Source organism: Falco biarmicus, chromosome 6 (genome assembly GCF_023638135.1).
Source record: "Falco biarmicus isolate bFalBia1 chromosome 6, bFalBia1.pri, whole genome shotgun sequence".
Classification (NCBI taxonomy): domain Eukaryota; kingdom Metazoa; phylum Chordata; class Aves; order Falconiformes; family Falconidae; genus Falco; species Falco biarmicus.
In genome coordinates, this window is record NC_079293.1 from 85070702 (window position 1) to 85096852 (window position 26151).

The window sequence follows — 26151 nt, forward strand, 5'->3', positions numbered from 1 at the left end:
TTGAAAACTAACTATTTTTTATACATTGAATCATCTAGGTAATATATATTTAATTATATCCTTACCAATTGTACTTACTTTGCATTCAACTTTGAGATACAATGCTTGTCTGTTTTTCTAGATATTCTAGTTACTCTGATAAAAGCTATTACCCATCTTGTAAATCTTGCGTATGAACCAAAAACATTTTGCACAGATGTTCCCTTTAGCAAGAGGCACTTGCATTTTAAGGGCCTTCAGCAAGATTCGACAATTGTAGGTTAATCCCACTGCCATAACCTCTTTTAAATCATAAATCTACTTTTCATGAAAGGAATGCAAACCAGAGAAAGACAGAAATAAGGAACAACACTTTAGAGAAGATACTGCATATTTTTATTACTTGAATAACTCTAACTGCAAAAACACTGAGTGTATAAAATGACAGAATGTAACAAAGTGAATGTAATCTGCAAAGAAAAAGACACGGTAGCAGAAAACATCACAAAGGCAGTCACAATAACAACATTAATAAGATCTACCAATAATACAGTTGGTAGCTGAAGTCTAGCAAGTGGAAGCATCTGTGTAGAACAGTTGTAGGGTAAATCCAAATGTGAAATGTTTCCATAGGTATTCGATCCTATTTTATTTTTGGGACACATGTTGAGAAATGGCAATGTGGATAGGTGAAGAAGCACCATCAAAATTTGATTGCCATAAGCATCTGCCTTGGTATATTTACTGGGAAAGAAACTTTAGAAAAATGACAACTAATTTTCTTACAATGGATGTTTCATTGAAAGAAAGAAGAAAAAAAGAATAGTTATTACCTGTGCTCTTTCATCATATTCTTTGGCCAATTTTGCTTTACCTGGCCTTGAAATATTTCACAAAAAGATATAGTATATTTTCATGAATGCTGAGAGCACGCCGATCATGTTCCCATTCAGGGACAACAAAAGCAGACCTTCCTCAGAGATCATGGGAAGGTGGGGTGATGCTGGTTTAACATTTAGTTGACAGAATTGGAAGTTTAGTGCTACAGGCTGACCAAGAGAGAACAGACAGATCTAGGAGAAATACTAGTTTATTAATGATTACTAATTTATCTGCAGAATAAGAACAGACATCTTCCCCTTTATCAAAGAGGTAGTGTGAAATAACCTTGAACTGCCAAGGTTCAACGTACCAAGAACATCAGCTTTGAGAAACAAGCACAGAATGGGGCAGACTGACAGGCCAAGAGGACGCTATAAAACTACTTCCAGTGGTATATCCTGGAATTCTGAAATGGTCTGCCCGGATTTGTGCATTGTATGCTTCCATACAGTATTGTTGCTCTTAGAGAATTTCTGTTGGCTTAAATTGATGTTGGATGCAGTTAAGTTTCCTCCACTTTTAAAGGGACACAAGTTTGGGACTTTTCCACATTATGTTATATAACAATACTTATTCGAGCCTTAAAGCAAATGTGAAGATCTCTGTCACCAGGCATGTGTAACATATTACTAGCAGCAAATAATCTGGGGCAGCAGCCAAGTAAGAAACAAACTCAGAATCATGCATTAGCAACTGCCTACTTTACAACCCAGGCATTCAAGCAAAATAATTTATTTTTAGTGAGTATCCCTGACTCAGTGCTTTTGGAAGTCTTTTGTAGGTAGATGGTTATTAGTTGAAATTTATTTCAATTGCAGATTGAGACTGTCTGGTCAGATGGCCAGCTGTCCCCAAGAGAGAAGAGCTCTGACTCCATTCTCTGCTGTTATTTTCCTACTGAGGTGGTCCTCACAGCCTCCACACGGGCAAACTCCCACCGAAGGAGGGCTGTTCCTCTGTCTGTTCATGGTACACTCTCTTAGGCAACTGTCCGTATGTCAGATTTTAATGATATCACATTTAAAGACTTATGTTAGAAAGATTGTTGCCAATTTCTTCATTGTGCCACAAGATATGAATATTGGAGGCAAAGCTTTTGATGAGGAATAAACTAGCAGGCTTAGGTTTTTATTATATTGGGATTTTGTTAGCCACAATAAAAATAAGAAGGAAGGTTTAGCTTTGTAAAATTCCTGCCACTTAAACATCAACTTTCTGAAATTATAATATAACACATAATAAGCTATAGTGTCACTTAATGCAATAAGTAATCAAGAGGCATCTATGTAAAGACTTCTGGTGAGTGGTCTTTAAACAACAAACAGCTGTAAGTACTGGGGGCCTGTTTCTCTGTATGTACCAGGTGATGCTTCTCCCACAAGTGTGGAAGCCTGCTAACTCCATCACTTTTCCACTAGTGAAGAGAACACAGTCAGGCCGTAAGAAGGGACCCACTCAATAGAAAAAGTTCTGAGAGAAGAAATGACCAGTGTTTTCAAAATACTAAATGCAAAACTAATGACTGAGATGATTTTTTAAAATTCAATTAACAGAAGCACAGTACAAAGCACAACTAACAACCACTCCCACAAATACTGATTTGAAGTTTTGTAACTTAAGAGCAGTGAGAACCATTTTTCACTTCTGCTGCTTGCGTTTATGTATTGCTTCCACTGACATTTCTCATTCTTCAAGGATTTTGAAAGCTTGTTTACATTCCTTTTTCATCTTGATGTTTCATTTACAACTGGTGTATCTGCAGATAAGGCTTGTCACTAAACAGAAAGTAAAGTTTTGCTCTGGGAAAATTCATCTGGGACATCTTAAATGCACAGGATTTTTTCAGTGCTGTTCCCAAAAGAAGGTCTGGCAGGATGTGTGGCGTTCTTTAGACTCTCACACTGAATGCATAGAATAACTCTTCCCCCCTTTTCCATGGTCTGTGCAGTGTTGCATCTCTGGTTTGAATGTACTTATTCTTCTCCTTTGAGATTGCTCCAGTTACTGTTCTTCTCTTTGGCAAAACTGGCTGAAGTGGCAGTTTGCTGTTAAACAAAAAGGATCCAGTGTGTGACAATTAATGCCTACACCCTCAGCCAGCTATCACTTAATCCATAATTTATTTGCTTTCCAAAAAGAATCATCTAGGTTGGACAGTGTAGGAGAAAAACAAAAATGTGCTTTACACTGAGACTTTGTTGTTCCTGTCCACAAGGAGATTCTGGTGCTGTTCACGCAATGGCCTCACATTGGCCAGGTAGGCAAATATATTACAGCAAATAGTACTGAGATCATAAAAAGAACCCATCATGTTCAATATCAATATAAACACGAGCTCATCACATTACTGAATTGGAGATTTTAAGATAAGCTCCAAAATTAGTGTCTTTGTCAAATGAGTAGATTAAATAAATATTACTTAAAACAGGTCTGGGCTTGACTACTTTCACATCTAGGGAAAATGTGAATATATATATTAGTTTCATTTCTTACCCCCACTTCAATTGTGATGACTCTGCGTGCTGTTGAAAGGGACACAACTGTATATATACAGAGATATATAGAAATTCTGATGTGCCATTATATTTATCTAGGATGCCATAAATTAAATGTGTGTTATTTCAGAGCATTTAGACATATTTTTTTAAACAGTTATCAGAAATAATTTTAAACATACATATTAAAAAGATGCACTTCATTAGGGCATGGTGCAACTAGAGAGATGTGAACTATAGATGAAAAGAGCAGAGATCTCCCTCTCCCTGAATGAAGAACTGCTTTCCCGTTTGAAATCTTACTTACTATGGTAAAAACTACTTTTAGTGAGATCCGCTATTCTTGCCAGAGGATTTAGTTAAAACCTGCAGAAAATAACAGAATGTAATGCAGCAAATGTAGACTGCAAAGAGAGTCAGTTTCCAGACTCCACCAATAGCCCCAACATAAAAAATACCAGCATAAGTGATTCGTTATAAACATCACAAGCTTCTCAAATAGAAAATGTTTTATGATGGGGGCTTAAACACTTAAAACTTATGAAAAGTGTGCTAATGATGCATAATGAACACTTCAAGGTGATGCATACTTTACATTCCTTTATGGACAGTTAAGTACCTTTGGCATGTTTCCCCATTCCTTTGTCCTGCTGGTTAACTTCCATTTAAGTGCAGATGGCTCTGTAAGTTCAGGGAGACTTACCCTGTTCAGACAGACTCTTACATCTCTAACAATACCAAATTTCTTTCTTAGTTCTTTGTCTTCTTCCTGACGTGCATCTTTCTCTTTTCTTTTCTGCAAGCCTTCTTTGGATGGGAATGCAATCTTGCTGAGGAGCTGAAATAAGAAAGAGTAGAACTTGACCATCTGATGGATAGCCATTTTCCTCCCACACCAGATTAATTTCACAGCTTGTTTCTACTTTCTCCTCTACTTCAGCGATGTGGCTTTGCAAGGAGAATTTAATTAAGGAGGGACCTTGCAAGCAGCCCTTCTCTTTTCTTTCACTGTTACTTTAAAATTTGATCATGATGGCACTCATCAGCTGTTTTCAGAACCCCCACCTCCTCACCTGGGAAATATCTCACCATTGTAATAAACCCAGTTCTGCTATTTTCTAAATAGAAACAGGCTGCTCCCATTAAGTGCAGTGCTTTTGTCCTTTTCAAAGACTCAAAGAATCTTCATATATCACAAGATGGATTTTTTTCTCAGCATTATTTAATTATATTTTCCTTTTAAATGGTAAAGTCTTAAAGACCTGCAAGCCTTATTTTGATTTACTCTACAGTGATTGTGTCCACTGGAGTTGTGTTTGGCCTCTCCACAAAAGTGAAATCAAAACTGGGTTACTCATCTTTCACAGCACTTGTCCTGTTATAAATAGGCTGAAGAAGGCACTTTGCCTTCAGCTATATCTAAGAGGAAAGTAATTTACTATCCATACATAGGCACTCAACTAATCATCAGAGGTTACTACCTGTTGTCTTTTCCCAGTTGAAGGGGAGCATTGCTTGGGCTGAGAGATGGTAGTCACCCCGTCTGAAGAGAAATGTGTTCCATGTGACGTTTTACCTTGGTGTGGAAGGGGAGCAAAGGTTGTAAGACATTTGATGTTCTCTTTTACAACATACTGTCTTGAAAGCAGCGGATGTAGAACTTTGGTCGTTACGTCATGCATAGCACTACATGTAATGAGCCAAACCGTGGTCTTCCTAAGCAACATATCATGGCCATGTATTTCCATTTTTTGTGACAGAGCTTCACGCCTCCTTACATACAGAAGGTAGGCTTGCCTATTATATATCACTACCGCGTTTTCCTTAAAGAGAGAAATTTCCAGTTGCTCTCCAATAGGACTGACAGATGAAAATGATAACATATTCTTGTAATCCTCCCTCTTGATATTGGTCAGTGATTTTAAAATTCCTGAAACAACACTGTTAGATGACTTTACAACAAGAGGATATGTTCGTGCTATCTCTAGCTTTTCTTGTGCAAGCTGTTTCACTGGGGTTATTTGGGAACACTTCATATCTTCAGTTACTACACCAGGCCTAGAACAGTGTCTTGTTAAGTTTGGGCTGGTTAGTACTGAAGACTTTGGAAAATTGTCCCAAAAGGGGCTGGAAGCCTCTTCCACCTTGAGTACTGGCCATACATAAGTTACAGTTGGTAGTTCTGTAGCTTGCCTTACTTCAGAGACATTTTTAGCTCTGTCTGACATTATTTGCTGCATCTTATGTGGGAAAGAAGAAAGTGGTATTGATGTGATTTTGGCTTGAGGTGGTATCTCTAGATCATGTTTTAAAATCTGTGCTTGAGGTTCTTCAGTAGCCTTAAGAAGTTCAGAGATTCCTGAAACTGATGCTGTGTCTTCCTGGTCAGCATGAGTTAGCGAGAGGCGTGTTTGCAGAGAGTGCTTTTCAACTAAGCTTTCATTACTCCAAGCATTAGAAACTGTTGAGAACTTTCCTCTCTCAGCAGAGGTCGCACAACCATTTTCTAGCATGTCAAAACTTCTGGTAGAAAAATCTTCTTCGCTCTTCAGTTCCTGATACTCTAGCATCACAGCAGGTGTAGTACTGGCTTCTGTCTTCAGAAAAAGCATTACGGTTTGACTTAACGTGTTCTGTTTAGACAGGTAAGTACTATGATCAGGCAGCTGTAAACATGGGCAAGGCTTCCAGAGGAAAGACAATGCAGAAGGAGTTTCAGTAGGTCTTATCTATCTTGATCTCTTTCCTGGTGGGCTTCATTTATGCAGCCTGACACACTTAAAATAAAAGTTGATACAAATGAAAATGTGATTATATATTTGTAAATGCACAGAAAGTGATCTTTTTCTAGTTAACTCAAAAAAAATAAAACCTATGAATATATTTGTGATTTAAGTATTAACAAAAGCTTATCTAGCCAGTTGGATTTTTCTGCAATAATAATTTGTTGTGAGATACTTCCAGTCTTGAATTAAATTGGCAGTGAGTTTCTGCCCACTTCAGTAGGAATTTGCCCAATAGTGCAAACTGCTGGTGGACAGGATCTATTTTGTTTAGATGCAGTATCCTCTCACGTAAGAAGATGTAATCTTAGATACAATGCCATTAAAATCAATGCAGATTTCTAATAAAAAATGGGCTTGATCAAAGACCCTTATAATAAATTTTGTACTTTGCTTGCAGAATTACTTGACTTCAGCAATCACTCCTAGATTTAACTATTCTCAGCTGGAGTAGAATCAAACCCAGTAGCTTTGTCATGGCTTTTAATAACGATGTTCAAAATACCAATTTCAGTATCTTACCTAATACATATCAAGACCTTCCAAGCAAAGTGTCATTGTGAAATGCTAACAACTATAAGTACACAGCTGAATTTACAGAAGGAAACGGGAAATTTAAACTTGTATCATGAGGAAGGCAAAGGCTCTGAAACGGATTAAAACCAAATTAATTTTGAATTAACGGATCCTATTTCAATGGTTATGTTCTCCTACTTACCTTAGCACTACAGACTTGATTTTGTAGTCACATTACTTGCATGTCAATCACACAACTCTAAAGTGTTTCTTAGCCCTCCTAAATATCAAAACCCACAGTGAATTCTTGTCTCCATAACTGAAGATTTAAGTTCTACTACTTAACTTACAAAAAGAAATGTAATAAAGGCAAGTTCAGTGAGCCTCTGTTTAGGATCATGTAAATTAACCTTCCTGAGTCCTTTTAACTAGCACAAATGAATAAATTGAAAAACAAGATGACATTTCCTCCTCATCTAGGTTGCACCTCCTGCATTTATGATGCATGCATCTAGATGTAATCACATAATTCCAGCAGTCTAATCAAGATTAATTAGAAATAATTATATAAATTGTCAACAAATTATTTGAATAATTGATTGCACATATAGGATGAGTGAGACCTTCTGTAAAAGCAGAATGTAAATCCAGATTTTTCCTTTGCTTTCTCTCATGAATGGGGTTTTTTTGGCCTTTCACTTCTGGTTTTAGGGATTCTATCTACATCCAGCATTGCCATGTGATAAAGCTAGGACAGGGCTCCTGCCCCATAAAGTCTCTTACTGGCCTCTGCATTAGCCTTTGCACTCTTTTCATTAGGCCTTAGCACTGGACCATCAAATATTCAACTTCTGGTGCACAATCAAAAGAATGGTTCTTCCAGCGTGATTGCTGAGTAATAAGGATTTTGCTATTATTTTTACAGCATTGGGAGAGTTTCCACAATATCCTTAAACAAAATCAAAAAAAGAATCCCAAGGATATGAATTGTTGACACATATCTCAAAAAATGGAAAGCCTCAGAAATCCAGAGAGCAATTAAACTGAAATAAAAAAGGGAAGAAGAAAAGCTTGTGGCTTTGAGGCAAAGAAATCCTGCTTAACTGTGAAACCACCTGAAAAAGAGACAAATACAGCTGCAGAAGAGAAAACTACTTGATTCTCAGAAGCCATAACTCTCTACTGTGAAGGCTCGGAATTGACTGATGTAGGAAAAGGGCTTATTGCCATAGTCTCAAATGTTGCTCTCTACAGTTCTATGTGCCATTTAAAGACATCCTAGCTAGCTGTCACTGCCAAACAAATTCCACTGAAAGCACAAAAAAGCAAACAAAATTTGCTTTACAAATCTGAACTGTTGTATTCACTGTTGTAGGCAAGCTCTGAGTTCACAGACTGTCGAGGTGACTCAGAGAAGTGCGACCTGCCCCATTCCTCTTGCACATACCCAAAAGCTTTGTGAGTATCAGCACTGTTAAAGCAGCTTAGTTTCTCCTGCCAGTAGACACAGACGAGCACACTTTGTGCCGCTACCACTGAATAGTGCAGAGGATGTATTTTTTGCTATGTCCATCATAGCGGTGCCAAGACCCCTTTACGGACTGCAACTCGGAGAGCAGGGAACGCAGCCTAGACCTCTGACAAATTTTCACTGTACTGATGGGCTAGACTTGTGGCCTGTGAGCTTGTTATCACTCCCTGGAATAATTATTTTGGCCTATAACCTGCTCCTGACACCTTTAGTCCTGGGAATAATGAAGGAGCCTGTAGCAGGTCTAGTAAAATATCTGTTAGTGGCAGCACGCTCCCAGCCACCATCTTCCCAGGGCAATTCAGGAGCACTCCAGGACATGTGCGTAGGTACATGCAGCACACACTGCACATGAATTAACCCTGCTAGTCAGGCATGTCTGCAAGCATCCTTTTTTAAGTCATCTTGGGCACATTCATCTCCTCCTTTGCCTTCTGTTTCTTGTTTGGCTCAAAAATTTGGGCATCAGTTCTCTATGCTGCCCCTCAGAATTAAAAAAAGCAAAAGCTTTGGTTCTTGACTGTGGTGAATCCAAAATAAGACCATTCTAATGATCCCATGCATGACTGGGGACTGTGTTAATGCAAGTAATTAATAGTGTCTTCAGTCCTGACACTTTGCCACGCACAGCGACTAGTAGACGGACCTTATCTATCATCACTGGAAGAACCAAGGAGCCTCAATTCCAGCATTGTGTTGTCTGTAAATAGCAGCAATTCACACTGATAAAAGAGGTATTGTACCTTATAGTTCTGGTAACGCACATCTTACTGTACAGCACTGACTGCAGTTGTATAATTTTGTTAGTTCTTGAGTTTGAGAGAACCACTTCTGTCATGGATCTCAAGGTCCCCAATGCAATTTAAAAAAGAAAGATATATTCACATACCTTAAAATGTCCTTGTCCACGCACGCACACACAAATCTATAAAAAACCCCTTTCTTCTTCCACCTTAAAACAGACTGCAAAGCAGAGCCTCAGACTTAGAAAATAAGCAGCACAGATTCCCTTATTACTTCTAGTTTATGTAAACAAATCTTTTCCTTCTGAAGTGATCTTACAATCTAAATTTTATGATTGTGACTCACTGTTGCCCGGCTTCATCAGAGATGAAGACAGCAAAGAAAATTAAGTCTTAAAAGAACATACAAAAATACTAAAATTCAATTTTTCCCTTATTTTTTATAAAAATGTACATATGAATATTGCAACCGTGGGAGGTTTTATGTTCTAATTAGCTTTTCACTTGTAAAACTTTGGTTTGGCACTGTAGTTTGGTTATGTTTCTCATACAGTAACAATTCAGGGGGAATTCCAAGGCTATCTCTGAAAAAAACTGGATTTCCTGATATACAGGCATGACAGCTGCTAGTGTGGCATAGACTATTTTTGCCTGGTCTTGATCTCACGTATATCCAAAGTGCTTTCAGCTGTTTTATCAGAAAGCTCTTAAGAGACAGCATCTGCTTGGTTAAGTATCCTTATTTTAACACTACTTCTACATGGAAGGGTCACACAGGTCTATGAAGTGTCTATAAAGTGGCATATGTTACAAAACACAGGTATGACACAGCTCACTAGATGTGCTATATGGTTTAACATACATAGTTCCTTCCCTTTTGCAATAGATAGTATCCACACAGGCTATTAAAAATGCTGTAGTGTTCAGGGAGAGAACAGTTTGGAGAGCTACTAAAATGGAAAAATATTTTGGTGTTAGTACAGTGTTGTAACAGTTCTCTTGCTTAGTTTCTCAAATTATGGGCAAACTGTTTGGGTGAAACGCTGTTTTCTGAGAAGCAAGTGTTAGTATACAACTTCTTGAAGGTTAGCAGCCTCTAAAGGGAGCGTGTTTTGCTGATGGCAATCCCTCCTCCAGGAACTGAACATGAAAGCTGTATGTAAATCATAATGCAAAACACCCTGTGAGTCAAGGCCTGAACTGGCCTTCTGCTCTACCTCCGAAGGCTATGAGGACTCTCTTTCATGGTTTTTGTATCTCCCACAGCCCTGCTGCCCTCTTGTAGCTGAGGTTCCTCTCGCTGTCTCTTTAAGCAAGGCTATGACTCTGGCGCAGAAATTTGTATTATCTTCACAGCACAAGTGCATGTGGCAGAGAAGGGGGGACATCCAACATGATTTACTTACAGCTCAGTGGTGCTTGTGAATGTTTACAAGAGCTGAATAATCACCTCATCAAATGCACCGCTCTACTGCAGGCAGTTCACTGCCTTGCACCAGTCATGCTGGAGAAGACTAATCACATACAGCGTGTGCCAAAGGTCCTTCTAGCCCAGTCCCTGCATCTGACAGTGGCCAAAAGTGGAGGCCCAGCAATAATTTCAGAAGAAGTTATGCACACGGTGATACTTTCTTGAATACACCCCAGTCTCCAACAGCCAGAGACACAGGGCCTTCCTGAGCCAGTGATGATCTCTCAGTGGATTTTCTGCTAGCACCGTACCCTGCTGTGTACCACCACCCACGTCCACAGCAGCTTCTACCCCACAGCAGTGCCTGGCTGGGTCACGTACAGCTGCAAAACTTCCTCAAACCCACAGTTTGCAGACAAACTCCAGCCTTCCCAGTAAGGCTAGTGTGTGCTGGGCCAGGCTGGGAATTGTAGGAGGGGGTGCGGTTAGTTACCATTACATTTGGAGCGCAGGTGCCAAGTTAGAGGAGTATTGTGGACTGCTGTGACAACTGCTAAATGCAGAGAACCTTCCAGAACCAGAGGTCCATGAGTGCCAGTGCCAGACACCACTCACGGCCAGGCACACATGGGGCTGGGCTTTTCATGGGGTCTGTACCGTGGCACAAACACTTGCATCCTGGTAGCTGGGTCCATGCGGCCACCACAGGGTCACAGCAGAGGGGTACCCACCACCCTGGGCTGGCAGCTGCCCCTTGGCTCACTGGCCTAACACACCAGGTCCCTACCCTGTGTGCAGGAGGGGGTCCCCTGAGCCCCAGAGCCCCCCTCCGGCCTGCAGGAGGGGGTCCCCTGACCCCCAGGGCTCTCCTCCGGCCTGCAGGAGGGGTCCCTGAGCCCCAGAGCCCCCCTCCGGCCTGCAGGAGGGGGTCCCCTGACCCCCAGGGCTCTCCTCCGGCCTGCAGGAGGGGTCCCTGAGCCCCAGAGCCCCCCTCCGGCCTGCCCCGATGCCCCGCCAGGCTGCAGCTCCCCTCAGGCCCAGGGCACCTCACCGCGCCCTTCAGAGGCCCTCGCCCCCCAGCCAGGCCCTCACCGGCTGCGGAGGGGAGACTGTACCTGGCCCAAACCTCCTTCTTGACCTTTCCTCAAAGCTGCTTTCCCACCACCACCAGGCAGTGTTCAGGAGACAGAGCAAAAGCAAACTTTCCCCACTGCAGCAGAGGCGAACACTGAGGCCTCCATCCCGGGCACGCCTGCGCTGCAGAGGGGTGGCCAGCAGCCAGCTGCCGCTCCAGCGGGTGCCAGCCCTTCTGCCCTGCTGAAGCCCTCGGGGCCATGGGCGCTGCTTGCCTGAGCCCCGGCTATTTCTCCTCAGCTGCCAGGCCCTGGGCAAGGAGTCACTGCCACGGAGGGGCTGTGACATAGGATGGCCACGCACCAGGGCCTCCCTTGAGGGCCGGCCAGGCACTGCCATGGGGCAACTCCCCCAACCCACCGAGGAGAGGGGTCTGTGCTCTCCGCCGCTTTACCACGCTGGGAACAGCACCTGAAAGCATTTGAGTGAGCAACCAATTTACTGTGAAATACCTTAATCAGGTATTCACAGAAGCACAGAATCATTTGGGGCCTCTTGCAATCATCTTGTCCCACCCTGCTACAGCACAAGCGGTTGTGCAGTGGGTTGTGGCCTGGTTCACTCCCAGCACGATAGGCTTTGAAATAGTCTACAGCTTCATAAAATGCTAGAAATAAGCAAGCTGCTTTATTGTTCCCATCCAGTTAGTAGCTCCTCTTGGAAAACTGCTCAGAGCAGTCAGACATTTTATTTTACACTAATGAGTGAAATAAAGCTAGAGAAATATAAACCACAGATATAAAGTGGCTGGTGAGATGCATCATGAAGAAAACCACCTGGTGCTCCAAGTTTGAAAGTCTTAGCACCTTCACTGCATTTCTCCAGGAGTCATTAGGTTAAATTCCACCTGAAACTAATTTCCTGGGATCATTCGCCATCAGCTACCTCCTGCCAAGGAATTTTACTTTTGGTCAGAGGACATGTTTCATACCTGTCATGTGAGGTGAACATCTGCTGTCTCTGGCTGCCCACAGCTGTAAGGTTGCCAATGTTCAGTATTTGCTCTTAGTGTCTAAGGATGCCTGAGAAATCAAGGCCACTTCCTCCCAGTCAGGTAATGAAAAAGATAGTCCTTGCCCCAGTGAGCTTTTGAAGCAAAAACTTCAGAAAGATAATAAGGACTTTCTTCCCTGTTCCTGCTGACCTACAGAGTTTTACTGAAATGATATCCTGCTGTGATACAGGCAGGAGCAAGGAGCATAAAGCAACATACGTGGCTTTAGCACATATAACTGCTTCATTGTGGGCAACCCCAGGAATGACCGTGACCTTCAGTACCATTTCTGAGCATGACAGGACATTCAGCCTTGGCCACTGACGTGCCTATTAGTAGATGGGGGTGAGAAACAGAAGATGGAAAGGAAGGAATGGGCTGAAAGACAAGGTAAAGAACAAAGATGTGAACTGCTGACAAATTTGCTCTTCCCTCTCACCTCCTCTTTGCCACCAGCTTTTTTGTGTGAGCTGAGAGACAGTGAAAGTAAAGGAGAAGAAACACTCTGGCTGGCTGTGTTCTGCCCACCTACAGCTTTCAAAGGCTAAGAAGTATTTTAAGGAAGATGGGAGCTACAGTGCAGCCAATGGGGGAGAAAAGGATTCAGAGATGTTAACCCTAGCTAGTGGCATCTAACTGAGGACCAAAAGGGCAGTGGGTGTTCAGATTTTGTGTCTGGGTATGTGTGTGTAGGGAGGGAGGAATGTAATGTGGGGCAAAATTATCCGTACATAATCCCTTCTTTAAAAAAAAAAAAAAAAAAAAGAGTAGCTTGGCTCTTCAGTGTACCAGAATTTCTGCTACCTCTCAGGTGGTGCATATTCCTTCAATTTAAGTAGAAACCTGGTACCCTTCCTCTGACATTGCCTCTTCTTATATCCTGTAAAGCTGAATTTTGCCTTTCGGTGCTACTCAAAGCTCAGTTCAGTCAGTCACAAATCAGAAAGGGAGACGTGGCAGAAGGATATTTGAAAGCCATTTTGCAATAACCCTTGGAAACACTACTTGCTACAATCTTGCTCATGGATCCTCTCTCCTCACTCACAGCACTTAGTACCTATCCCCTTGTAATCACTCATGATCTTATGTCTTTGCCAAAAAATTACTTTAAGAAGAAGGAAGAGCAAAGAAATGTCAGTTTTCTCTGATGAGTTCCTATGACTAGGTCCTTCTGGTAAGAGGGCTGCAAACCAGAAGGCTGTGTTCCTTACCAGCTCACAGCTTGGAGAGGGAGGAGAAGGTTCCAATAGCAACCCTCTATCTGCCTTTTTCACATTGATTTGTGAACTTGCTCATCAGTTAGGACACAGTTCAGTGGCAGAATATGTCACAGACACTGAGCAGATGTTAGACTTAATCTTGATTTTTATTTATTTTTTTTTTCTGTACAACCATTTTTAAAATTCCTAGGGAAAAATTACAATTTTGGTGGGTTCTGGACCAAGTCCTAGCATATCAAGCACTTGCTAATAATACACCCTTGTTTATTTATCTGTTTCAGATGCTGATCTGTGACACATAAGTACGATATACTGCACAGATTATGAAAAGAGGTGGCCTCCTTCAGCTTGTGATAAATCCTGGCTGGGAATGCTGCATAACCTCAAAACAGAAACACGAAAAATGGGAAAAGGCAAGCAACCCTCCACGCTGTACAGCTGAAGGGTAAGCCCTGATCCCTTGCAGCACCAGAACAAAGAACACCACACAGACATGATCGTGGGCCTGAAAGGAATCAAAGTCTGCAAAGGCCTCAGAAAATTCTGGGTTTTGTAGTGTTTCATATGAGCAACTAAATCCTGCCAGCATGCTGCAGAGCAGAGTGTAGACACTGGAGTGGATAAGCTCTGCTGGATGTGAGCTCTGCTGGATGCAGGGTCTCTGCACAGCTCGGTGTGTCAGCACATTCTTCCGTACCTCTGCTGTCAGGGTTTTTCCAGCACCTGAGCACCTGAGCTCCGTATTCCAGCCAAGAGCCGACACCGTCCCCGTTCTTGGGAAGCTGTAATTCGCGGTGCTTGCCAGCAGGTGGCACAAGAGACTTCACGGTCCGTCCATACTGCCGCGCATAAAATGGACTGCTTTCCTATAAAATGTCTGGCTAGCTTCTGCTTGGTCTGTGTCACCGTCAGCTGTCTGCTCCATAATGAACGAAGGCTCTCCACTTTTCTCACGGCACAGTAGTAATGCTTCTTTACACACACACCCCCGAATAATTACATACGGATCAGATTGGGTCTGGCTAGCAGAAGGTGCAAAGAAAAAGGTATTGAAGTGCCAGCTCTTTTGAAAGAAGTAATAGAGTGATGGAGGAACTCCTGCTCGTGTCAGAAAGAGTAATTATCAAAAGCCAGGATCTCATGCACAGAAAAGGCACCCCTCTAGCAACTAAAGAGGGAACAGTTAGTGATATATCAAATAAGGGCTCTTAAATGTATAAATGCATTAATACAGCTGTGCGTGCAACCTAGCAGGGTACCAAAGCAAAGCAGAGGCTGAAGAAGCTCTACCTAGTGAACCACAATTAACTTCATCTCAATCCTTCTATGCATCTTCCACAGTTGAACAGATTCATTACAGTCAAATATCTTCCTTTTTAAGTGGTTCTGTTTATTCCAGTCCTCTGCTGATGCCTGCTCCTCATTGATTTTACTTGGCTACAGTCACTAGGGAGCTAGTTGCTTCATGGTCAGCAGCTCTGTAATAAAGATGAGGGAATTACATGTCACACTGGCAGGTCCTTGGGTCTGTGTATGGCCTCGAGCTATCGGGTCACAGGAGTTATCACCAGCTTTTCATAGTAGCAAGTCCAGCTTCTTGTGCTTGGCCACAACAGTGCAGCATGATTAAGCAGCATACAAGAGCTTGGACTGGGCTAAGGACTGCCGTTGTAACCTTCGCTGTGGCTTCGGACACAGCAGGGCTTTGCTCCATCTGCATGATATGATTTCTAGTCTTAGGAACAAAGACGGCCATTCAGAAGTCCTGTAGACTAAGAAAAGCTGGAACAGCAGGGAACTAGAAAAGGGAGCGAAGCTGTGACAGTTCTGTGGGGCTGCTGGATCTGCACCCCCAGCTCTCATTACAAAGGTCGGGAAAGCCCCAGGGTCTGGGTCTGCTGCTCTGGATTATTTCTCACTGAGCTATAGACAACTGCACTCACATACTTGTGCTTAAACCTTTTATGTCTCACTGGCATCTGAATTCAGAGGTGTTTCAGCACTGAATTTACTCTTGCCTTAGTTGTCTGGCTCCTAGAAAAGACAGACCACAGCATACCAGGAGAGACAACAACTATTATCAGCCTGTTGTATCAGCAGTGCCAGTGCTGACATCTGGATTACTCTAGCCTCAGGGAGCACAGGGAGGTAAGGGATTTTGAAACAGTGCTAAGGGAAGGAATGAAGATAAAAGTCACATAAAGCTTTTGTCTCTTTCTTTGTTTCTCCATACTTGTTTGTATGGAGATATACATACAAAGAAAATAACTCTTTGTTATTATCTTTGTTTCTTCATACTTGCACCCAGCTGAAATTTAATGACTGTATGCAAGGCTTGGAAAAACCACAGAAGCAAGAAGGTAAGGTTGTGCCCAAGCATAGAGAAGTCTGAGACTCCCCTCTGAACTTGTAGAGCTGAGGGAACATCAACTGGCACCAGGGTAATGTTTCATGGTAATATAATGCAATCTGCTGGGACTTGCTATTAGCAGATGAGGTAGTTCAAACAAACTTGGGATAAATGAGTCCAACAGGGCTAGAAAACACACGCTGCCTCAGAGCCATGTTAGCACAGCCTTAATGCGATCACATTTTCAGTTGGCAACAATGTATGATTTATTAGAAGGAGTTTTTAAAGATTTTTCATTCCTTACTGCCTAATCCATTGCCACGGAGTATGACAGTGTATATACATCCTATGCTATGTTCAGACTGGCTATTCCTGTTGCAAGCTTTTCCCCTTGGAGTGAAAAAACAAAGATGTGTCATGATGAAATGATAGGCAATGGAACTTGCACGGTGATGCTGCATGAAGTACCAAATGTTGCCTAACAACTTGCTTCCCCGAGGACTAACAGAAGCAAAAATAGAGACCACAGCACCTGCATTCAACTATGTTTCTGGAATAAAACAGCTGCCTGTTGCATAGGGACATGAATGGGCACATGGCTTTGTCACTGCTGGTGCGGTCCCAGAACAGGGACACTGAGACATGGCTTTAGGTCCTCCGCACTCCTACTGGTGCGGGGAAGTGCAGCACAGGCTCTTCAGACCTGGCTGTCTACCTTGTCAGAGCACCTGACACGCTCAAAAGAGGGGCGAGGATAGATTTGCCCATGAAATTGATGTTCTGACTAGCAAGGCAGATTTCCTACTCACCGTGACTCCCTGGGGAGGCATAGTTGTAGACAACATGGATGCCTGGGGTTCTGGGGGTTTCTTGAGTGTCCAACTGTTTCAGGTAGGCTGACTGATTTATACCAGTGTGCGGCTTGCTTCTGAGGCTTGGTTTGTGCCCCATTCCTTATGTGCGGTACTTACACAGTGATGCATGGGCTGGAAATCTCTCTGCAATGGGCACATTATGCTGGAACCTGTTTGATAAAAGCACTTTGGAAAAACGAGCTTTACTTGTCTCACCGGCCTCTTTCCTCTTTTGAATGCATGTGTGTCGGCTGAAGACTTAAATTCTGCTTCATGTGTCGAGGTAGCAGGCACCTTTGCAAATACACATCTGAGTCTTACTTATCTCTTTTTGGTACCTGCTGTAGTGGGGTATACAAATCTGACTTGAAATGGTAATGGACACGCTGAGATAAATGTTTTTTGACAATGGTCCTTGTGAAAGAAATTGTCTTGTTCTGAATATCTATGTGATATATTCTTTTTCCTATTTTGGAATATTCTTTCACATTGGTGTGCCCCATGAGATTCATATCAGCGGTGACCTGAGTGATGCCGAGTGCCTCAGAGGCATTAACTTGATTGCGAGAGGGTGACTGAATAGTCTAATATGCCCTGTAGAGGTTTCAGCCTCTTTCAAAAATAGGGCTTTGAATCCTCTTCCTGCCATGTGATGCCTATCATATTGGGCTATAACAGTATGTGCTAGAAAGAAATTGTTTCAGTCCTGTAATGGCATTAACATTGAATGTGAAGATGACTGTTCTCTAAAAAGAAACTCAGGATGACTGTGCATCTTCCTTGTTTTGAAATATCTTCCTAGCCTGCAAATCCCACGGGAAGCACACATTTTAGTGACATGCTGAATGCTTCTGGTTGATTAGATTTATCGTTTCAGGATGGCTAATAGAATAGGTTGCTTAATGACAACCTCATTGAGGTTGAAATCATGAAGACAGAAAATACTCCTATAGCATCTTGTCTGGACCATCTACATTTCTGTGGCGTGGTTACAGTGTCCCTACAGGTGTGCATTTGAATTCCTTCATCCTCACCAATGTTAAATTAAGAGACTCGCTAAATTTATTTATGGAGATCTGGTGTTGAACTGATCCAAAATACTGTTTAACCCATAAAAGCATTCAGTGATAGAATATTATTGGAGGCATGACTACATCTGGCTCACGAGTGAAGACTTAAGGTACTTTAGTGAACTAAACTGAGATTTTTTGCTCTGCAGCATTTATTCCCCAAGAATGGTGAGATCTACCATACACCTTGCTCCTGCTTAGACAAATATATTTTGAGTATGCTAAGACACAGACAGAGCAGTTTATTTGTTTGGAATGCCTCATTTTTTGGCCAAGGTGCCTGGTGAATGTATACCTTGCTTACTTCTGTTTTGTGATCATGCAGGGATAAAGCAATTAATAAATGGCATTTACTTGGCCTAACAGCTAACAGTCAATGTTAACATATGACAGTGTGTGAAACTGCATTCACGACAGTGCCAGTTTGTTTAAGATTTCCAAGCTCTAGGTAAGGTTTCTGAGTCATAGCAAAGAATCTCAAAGATCTTTCTTTAAACAATGCTGGTTTAATCCTACTGTCAAGTATGGCAGGTAGCAGCAAAGCTCAGGGCCTAATATACAGGTGTTCCCCTCCAAACAAGCATATTTCTCCAGTATTTGGGATCATTATAGTTTTCCTTAGGTCCTTATGAAAGGCACCTCTTCCCCACTTCATTTAGGCAGTACCAGCAAGTGGTGGGATAGTATCTACCAAAGGACATAGGTGCTAAAATGTTGGATTCTCATACAAATTTTGTGTGGTCAGAAGTAATTGTAGAAGCACAGAAGTAAGTCATACCCCTGAGTTACTTCTCACTGTCCCCCAACTACGAAATGAGCAGGGATAAAGCTGAGCTGTTTTATATGCCCTGAAACAGCCAGCAGAGCACTGCTGAGGGCTGAAGGCACAGCAGTTTTATAAACTGTTTAATTTCTTGGTTTAAGGAACAGTTTGTTCCTAGAATATGACCCTCAAAATTCTGGCACACACACTCTGAAAACACCTATGAAGTTTTCTTGGATTATAAACGTTTTGATTATAAATGCTTTTTGTTGCCTCAAGCTGCCTGGGGTTTTTTTTTAGGAAGGAATAGCTTAGTCATTACTGCAGGTCTGCAAACATCTCAAACAAGGTATTCTTCCTCCTCAGAGGTCTGAGTGAGAAAGGATGCTCAGAGCGCACCAAGCACGCGTGGCTTCATTCAGAACACGGCTCCCACTGCTCCTGTTAACAGCTGCTGGAAGGGTAATGGTGCCTTCCCTCTCACGCTGTAATTCAGTAGCCTGTTGTCCAGAACCCTAGCAGCAGACATCTGGCTGTGCTTCTTGCCCTTGCTTGCAAGGATTCAAGTGACAGCTCCTGCCTCCCAGCTATAGCTGGACGCCCAAGCTGATATATTATGAAGATAAAATCAGCTTAGTGTTCATTCTTCACCAAGAAGGGAAAGGAGGCAACCCCCAACAGCACACTGCCTTGACTAGCAACAAAAGCAAGAAGCACAGTGTTTGCCCACCTGCAGCATAAGCTTCCTGTGGCCATAGGAAATGTGGGAAGGGATTATGGGCAGCACGTTGCATGTGGTTTAGCGACGCTCGCTCCAGAGGTTCCAGCCATCGTGATTATATTGGGTCTGAAATGGCAGACAGCATGCTACCTTAGCTGTGCTGGGCCTGCCAGCGCTGGAAGTTCTCCAAGAAGTCTTTTGGGGTCCTTACTGCGACACATTTGCTACCTTCTTAGTAACAGCCATACCTGTCATTAGGAGACAGTTTCCAAAAAATACCAGCCTTCGATTGTGTGCTACTTCAGGTACGATATCCAAATTACTCAGATAAAAGGCAGGCAGGCAGCCTTACTTAACTGCAGTATCTGTTACTCTTGGCATTTATTTCCTGCAGTTAACTGTTAAACAACAGCTGTCCCACTTTAATGAGCTTTAAAAAAAAGGTACAATGGCTCATTACTTCTGTCTTTCCTAACAGGTCCATTTTAGAGGCCCTCACTTAGCAGCTCTTATGATTCATGCCAAATGGAACTCATTTCCATGACTATTAGGATCATTTGCAGAGTGTTACACATAACACAACACAGGTTTGCAATGAACCCTCTCTGAAAGCTCCGGTTTTCTGCCATGGATTGCCTGTATCACAGCAGCACTGTGACCATGTGTGGATCTCTGTGCGTTAAAACCTAAAAGGTTAAATGAAAAGATCTACTGCCAAGAGAAACCTCTTATTTCTTGCGAACAGCTTTCTTCTTTTTAATATGTTAACTGAAATTGCATAATGGTAGGTGCCTTTGTTTTGCCCCTTATAGGACATGCTTACAATACATCTCAAATAGAAAAGCCATTTCAGATGCTCGAGGAAGAGGAAATGCAAGTCTGCTGGGTTAGTCACAGGGAATTTTGCTCTCAAGTTTTAAAATGGCACAATCTCAACCAAATACGCTAACGCATAACTATTTTCAAGGCAGGCCAAGGCAAACACACAGAAAAAAAAGCATTCAGGGCTTCTGGGCTTCCCTCTTAGGATGGGGAAGAGGGCATTCAGCTCAGTGTAGGTTCTTGCACAGGGCAGAACTGCCCTGATCCTGTAACTGTCCCCAATCAGCTGGGGTGCATGTGACGGAAGGTTGTAACTAGTCAATACCGATGTGTGAGGAGTCGTCATTTTTTTCAGCCCTCATTCTTTGGTTTGGGGCAGCACAGCGCAGACTTTAACTTCACCTAGAGGTAAGACACACTGTGCATTTAAATTGTAAGCAAAGCCAGGATTGCAAGTCAACACAGACAGCAATAAGGAGGTGATTAGCATCATTAAAGGGGTTTACAAACTCAGGCTGAACTTTCTGCAATTACTTAATGAAACAAATTCACTCGTTTCTGTGAAATCTTTCAGATTGCCTCAATTAAGACTGAGGGGTGTGAATAAACAGCAAGTTGTGGGAAAAGGAGTAGTGAACTCTGACGCTGCACATCTGAATTAGACACTTTTAATCCTGCAAAGGATGTCCTAGATAACCTGTGGAGTTCCCTTCCAGACTTATTATGATGTTATCTCCCATGGTACTGGGACGGAATACAGGCTGCAGATTTATAGGTGAAAATGAAATACAGCGTTATCTTGGCCAACAAAGATTTTTTTCCCTTCAGCGTTTTTCCTGTGCTCTGTTAGCTTTTCACTGTGTTCCCCCAGAGCCTCCTGCTTGTTGTAACAGCCCTCACCAACGAGAGCTTTTCATTACACTCTTTCCCATAGACTGATCCGTTGCCCAGAGCAATAGCCTAAGCAAGTCAGGGGACTGAAGAGAGATCTAAAATTAAATCCCCGCGGAGAAACTGCCTTTGTTCTTTCCCAGAGAAATGAAATACGAGTATATGCTTTCCAGAAACAAAGGAACCTGTCCCACAGAGAAATGACATTGCTGCTGTCCCTCGCCAAGGGGACAGAGGACAGAACGCTGCTCCAGACTGCAAGAGACCCTGCTATGAAAGGCAAAGCGACAGTGCCTCACTCTGTTCCTCGCTGGGACCCGATGGCAGCGCAAGAGCCAAGTGGCCATTTTCCTTATTCTCAGGACATCAAGCAGAAAGCACGACTGCCATTTTGAAGCTCAGGTTTATTTAGGTTTCTCCTTTCTTTAAATTTCTGATTCAGATCCCATGCTTTCCCCACACAGATTGCTACATTACCGTGAAGCCTGCAACCTAGGCTAGTGGACTGCACAGGCCACTCTTCTGTGTGGCAAATAACCATGCTAGGAGAACCGTTCCTTTTCCACACAACATTTCTGGCAGAAGAGCCATTTTCCAGCAGCTTGCCAGGGGAAGGAAAGGGCCAGCAGAAGGGTGAGACCAGCCAATTTTTCCCTCTGGTTTAAGAACTACTTTTCTGAAGACCTGCATTTGTTGACAGGAAATAACTGAGAAGCCAAACAAAACACATACACCCCTCTCCCTCCCAGAGACGGCGACCAAAAAGCGCCCGTGCGCAAGGACACAGCTACCGACCCTCCTGCCGCCATTTTGGCGCCCCTGCCGCGGCTGTAGAACCTTCCAGAGCGCGGTGAGGTGTGGGGCCGGCCGGCTGGCCCGCTCCGTGCCCAGCAATGGGGAGCAGGCCGGGCAGGCCTGGGCCCCCTCGGGCGGCGCTTGTCTGGGCGGCGGGGCAGGCACCTGGGGAGGGCGGCTGGCTGCCCTCGGGCGGCTGAGGGGCTGCGGCTGCTTAATTCTCCGCTGGGGCGTTGGTGCTTTGCGCTTCATTTGCACCGATGTGAGCAGTCAGGCCTGTCCTAGGAGAGGTTGCTTGCCTCCTAAACCAGTGGGTTTAATATTCTGAGTATGTTTGTGGTAGTAGAGTTGATCATTCAGGGTGGAAGATACTTATCAGGGACACTGCAGATTTTGATGAGTAATTAGCACAAATCTGTGCAAGGAATTAGCATTGTCTTAACTAAAAATATTGAATCCCTTGAACTGGACCCCTCAGGCTTCTGATGTTAAATTCTGTAGTGAAGTCAACTGCTGGCGCTGCTGAGTTTGTTTCCTTCATTTTGCCACCTGGCTTTCAGCTGGGTAGAACCAGCTTCTCACTTTTTATTTGAGAAGTGAGAAAACTGGATTGGGCTCCGTTTTTAAACCAGTAACTGACCTCTGCACAAGAATAAGCCTAGGTCTCTGTGGCTGAAATTCAGCTTGGTGCTTGTGGTTATTTTCTCTGTTCCAGATGGTTGTGGGCTGAGCAAAACAGCAGCGTTGAAAACACGTGCAAGTCTGAGGGGCACCTCCAGGTAAGAGTTTACGTGGCGCTCGGCAGAGGCAGTACTGGGATCCAGCGGTGCTGATCTGGTCAGTGCCAAAACTGTAGCTGTTGGTCCTAGCTTGGTAATGTTGCAAGTGATTTGATATTCTTTCTGTCATTGTCCAGAAACAACATCACCTTTACTCCTGGATGTTTCAGAATAATTAGTGATGTATTGCTGATGTCCAGGAACCGGGGCATTTCAAATGAAAGCAAAATAGGGTTATGTGTTCCCTCCAGTTTCATCCTCCACCCCCAAGATTGTACATAATGTTTGGCAATTTAAATTGTGTAGGTGAACCAGGTATGTCTATGAAACCTAAAGTGAGTAAACTGTTGTGAATATGGGTTATGTTTCCTGCAAAGATACCCATGTGGTTGCTTTCTTAATAGTACAAGTTACCTTCCTGGAGGCTTACCTTGTGATAGGAATGTGGTTGCCATGCGGTAGTAGGAAATTGAAAAATCCCATTTTTTTTTCTCATTTGGCCTCACTGCTTTACTTCTGAAGTCTTCTGCTACTTCTGCTGCCTCTGATTCCAGGTTAATTCTCTGTTGCCCTTACTGATTGTTATATACTAGAAAGTAAGGGAGAACCTTAATCTGTACAAGGACAGGCTGTAATGCAAATTAAAAGTTGCCAAGGGTTGCACAATGTTTTATAGAGAACTTGTTGAGGAACTGAGACCTGGATATTCGCCTTTGTTTAGAACAGGGTCATAATTCCTTTATTTTGGACTGTTATTTTGTGACAGTGGCTTCTTTGTAGAGTGAGGTTGGTTGGTTGGTTGTTTTTTTAAATGGGTTTGAAACCAATTAATGGAAACAGGCAAAAAAGACTGCCCCGTGGACTGCCTTCCAGCCTTTTTTCTTTTGTAGGCACATTCTGCTTTCTGTAACATGGTAAATGTGATCAGAAAACATCTTAAAGCAAAGGAGGTTTTCACTGCCTTAGTGCGACCTTCCCTTGGTTTTGGAGCTAACAGGTGTCAAACTTGGAGGGAGAGCAGTTATGAGGACTGGTTCTTTGTGATACTGGCCCTTAACGGCAGGTGTGGAAGCGCGCTGACAGTCGAGCTGCTTAGCAGCTGGAAAGTACTGTACAATGCCGACTTCTTTGCTGAAGTTGGATGTCATGTACGATGAAGCAATATGAAAATACATGGTGCCAGGCTTAGTCGTAATGTTATTCTTCCCAAATTGGCAGGTTTCTTTATGTCAGATTTCCCATAATTTCCCAGTGTTGTTCCAGGGAGGGGAAACATGTTGGAGCAGGACAGTCAAAAGAATGTGTTAGGAACCTAAAAGTGTCTTAGTGGATGTAGTGGAATGAAGCTGGGTTAATTAGCATTGATAATATACAACTGTGGGCTGGCTTCAGGGGCGGGGGCTGGCCGATGTAGATAAGGTGCAGCTGTGGCTGGTTCTGTTAAGTGGTTGAGAGCCAGCGAAGAGGGAGCAGCCAAGGAAGAAGCAGAGAGAAGAGAGAGAGTGGGCCCTGGATGAGGTGAGACAAGGAGAAGGCAGCAGAGGGACTGTATGAAGAGTGTGCTGGGTGAGATGGTAACAGACCTTGTTGCAGTGTGATAGTTTGGAGAGTGCTGTGACAAGTGGATCCTGTGGGATTTCAATTGGAGCTCTGGCGAGGCAGGAGGTAGTCGTTCTGTCCCATGGAGCAAAGCAAAAAGACCTGTTAAAAGCTACCTGACACATTAGATGCTTTGTACTTCATCAGTTTATTGGGTTTTGTACTTTTTTTACTCATCACCCATGATGCTGCTTGTACAAAGTAATTCTGGTTAGCTGTAGGTTTGCTCCTGCTGGGAACACCAGCAAATTTGAGGAAAAGAGCTTTACTAGCTATGTGTAAGTCTAGAACAGCTGGCAGAAAATTGGCACATCTTGTTATGGGAAGATCAGGAGAGATTGAAATGAGGTGAACCCCTTCGTGTAGTTTCAGGCAAGACTAAGTATGTAAGAATATCTTTGTGCCACCTGGGAGTACCTGAGTACTTTATCATGCTAGACTGCTCTGTTTGTGCTGGACATGACATCTCGGTAATTCTTACATGCACTATTGCTACAACAAAACTTGTTTCTTTTTCTGGTGGTGCTGTTTTCCAATTCCTTTTTCACAGTGTACAAGCATTTGAAAGAAGAGATTTCTTGAAGTATTCTTGAGAGAGCGGAAACAAGCAATAAAAGCTTGCTTTCTGCTTCCATCTGTCTAATTACAGTCAGATCTCTAATGACTGGTACCATGAGATGTAGTCATTTTTGTTTGGGTTCTGATCTCATGCTTCTTATGACCTACTGTAGCCCAGAACTGGCACAGATACATACATTAAAGGATGTGCTGTGAATTTGTTCAGACTTTTGTCAGTGGGTATTCCTGTGGTGGCAACCAGCCTACAAATTCCTGATATGAGCTGTTGCTTCTTTGAGCTGTGACAGTACAGATCTTTGGCAATCTCTCAAATGTTACTCCTCAAAGCAAACAATTCCTCATCTAGCAGGATGGGTATACAGTCTCACTGGGGCTTGGAGTTACTGTGCACATTGCCTAGGCATTTTGGGCAACTGGGACTTGGTTTTGATTGACTCGTGCTCCCAAGATCTTTGGCTGGGCCTCAGAGCTCAGTTAAAATGGTTACTTTTGGTAATAAACTACTAGCCACGAGGTCAGACTGGCCAACTTATGGGGACAATACCTGTAAAGTCAGGAAGCCTACATGCAGTTCTGAGGAAAAAACGTCACAAATTGAGACAAACGGAGGGATATTAAGTTTATGTGGAGTATACTACTTGTTTCAGGCGATGTTACCAGGTACCTTCAATGCAGGAGGATAGGATTCTGCCTCTGGAGGGGGCCAATACTGACTTGTACTTTTCCTCCAGCCACTGCCTCTGAGGAGATGGATCTAAACAGGGCTTTGGCCACTTTACACTACAATCTTTTGGCCATTGGCCAGACTGCAACCCATATCTCGTGGGGCCCTTTGCCACAATATGTGGTTATTTTTAAGTGCCCATCCAGAACAGCACTGTGATACCTGACCGTGGCAAGTGGAACCTTTCTGGTCCTTTCAGAGAATTTCATTTACTGCTTGTAAACATTTATGGGTCCTGTGGAAACATTAATCAGTGTCAGGCCTAATCTGTGCACTTCTTTCCTCAGGTCTTGGCTTTGTTAGAGAATCTGCTTTATTTTGAAGGAGACTTTTGTGTACAACAGGTGCACAGTGTCAGGTGGGGAGAAGACTAAGAGGGATCGCTTGGGCAGTATCGTTATATTAATACTTCTCACTTCCAGATGGGAGCTCCTTGTTCTCTCATTAGTTTCTTTGCTATTAATACCATTCCTGTTCAATTTCTGTACACATTCCAGAAGCCAATAATGATAGTAA

At 43.0% G+C, this 26151-nt stretch overlaps 1 long non-coding RNA gene across 1 annotated transcript in view; it reads left to right on the plus strand.

The window, feature by feature from the left end:
• The window catches only part of LOC130151569 (uncharacterized), an 86440-nt gene that overhangs the window by 53522 nt on the left and 6767 nt on the right, over positions 1 to 26151 (plus strand). Inside the window, exons 9-10 of the long non-coding RNA XR_008822617.1 lie at positions 13970 to 14133; positions 22670 to 22733. This is a non-coding gene — a long non-coding RNA (uncharacterized LOC130151569). The remainder of the gene's footprint in view (positions 1 to 13969; positions 14134 to 22669; positions 22734 to 26151) is intronic.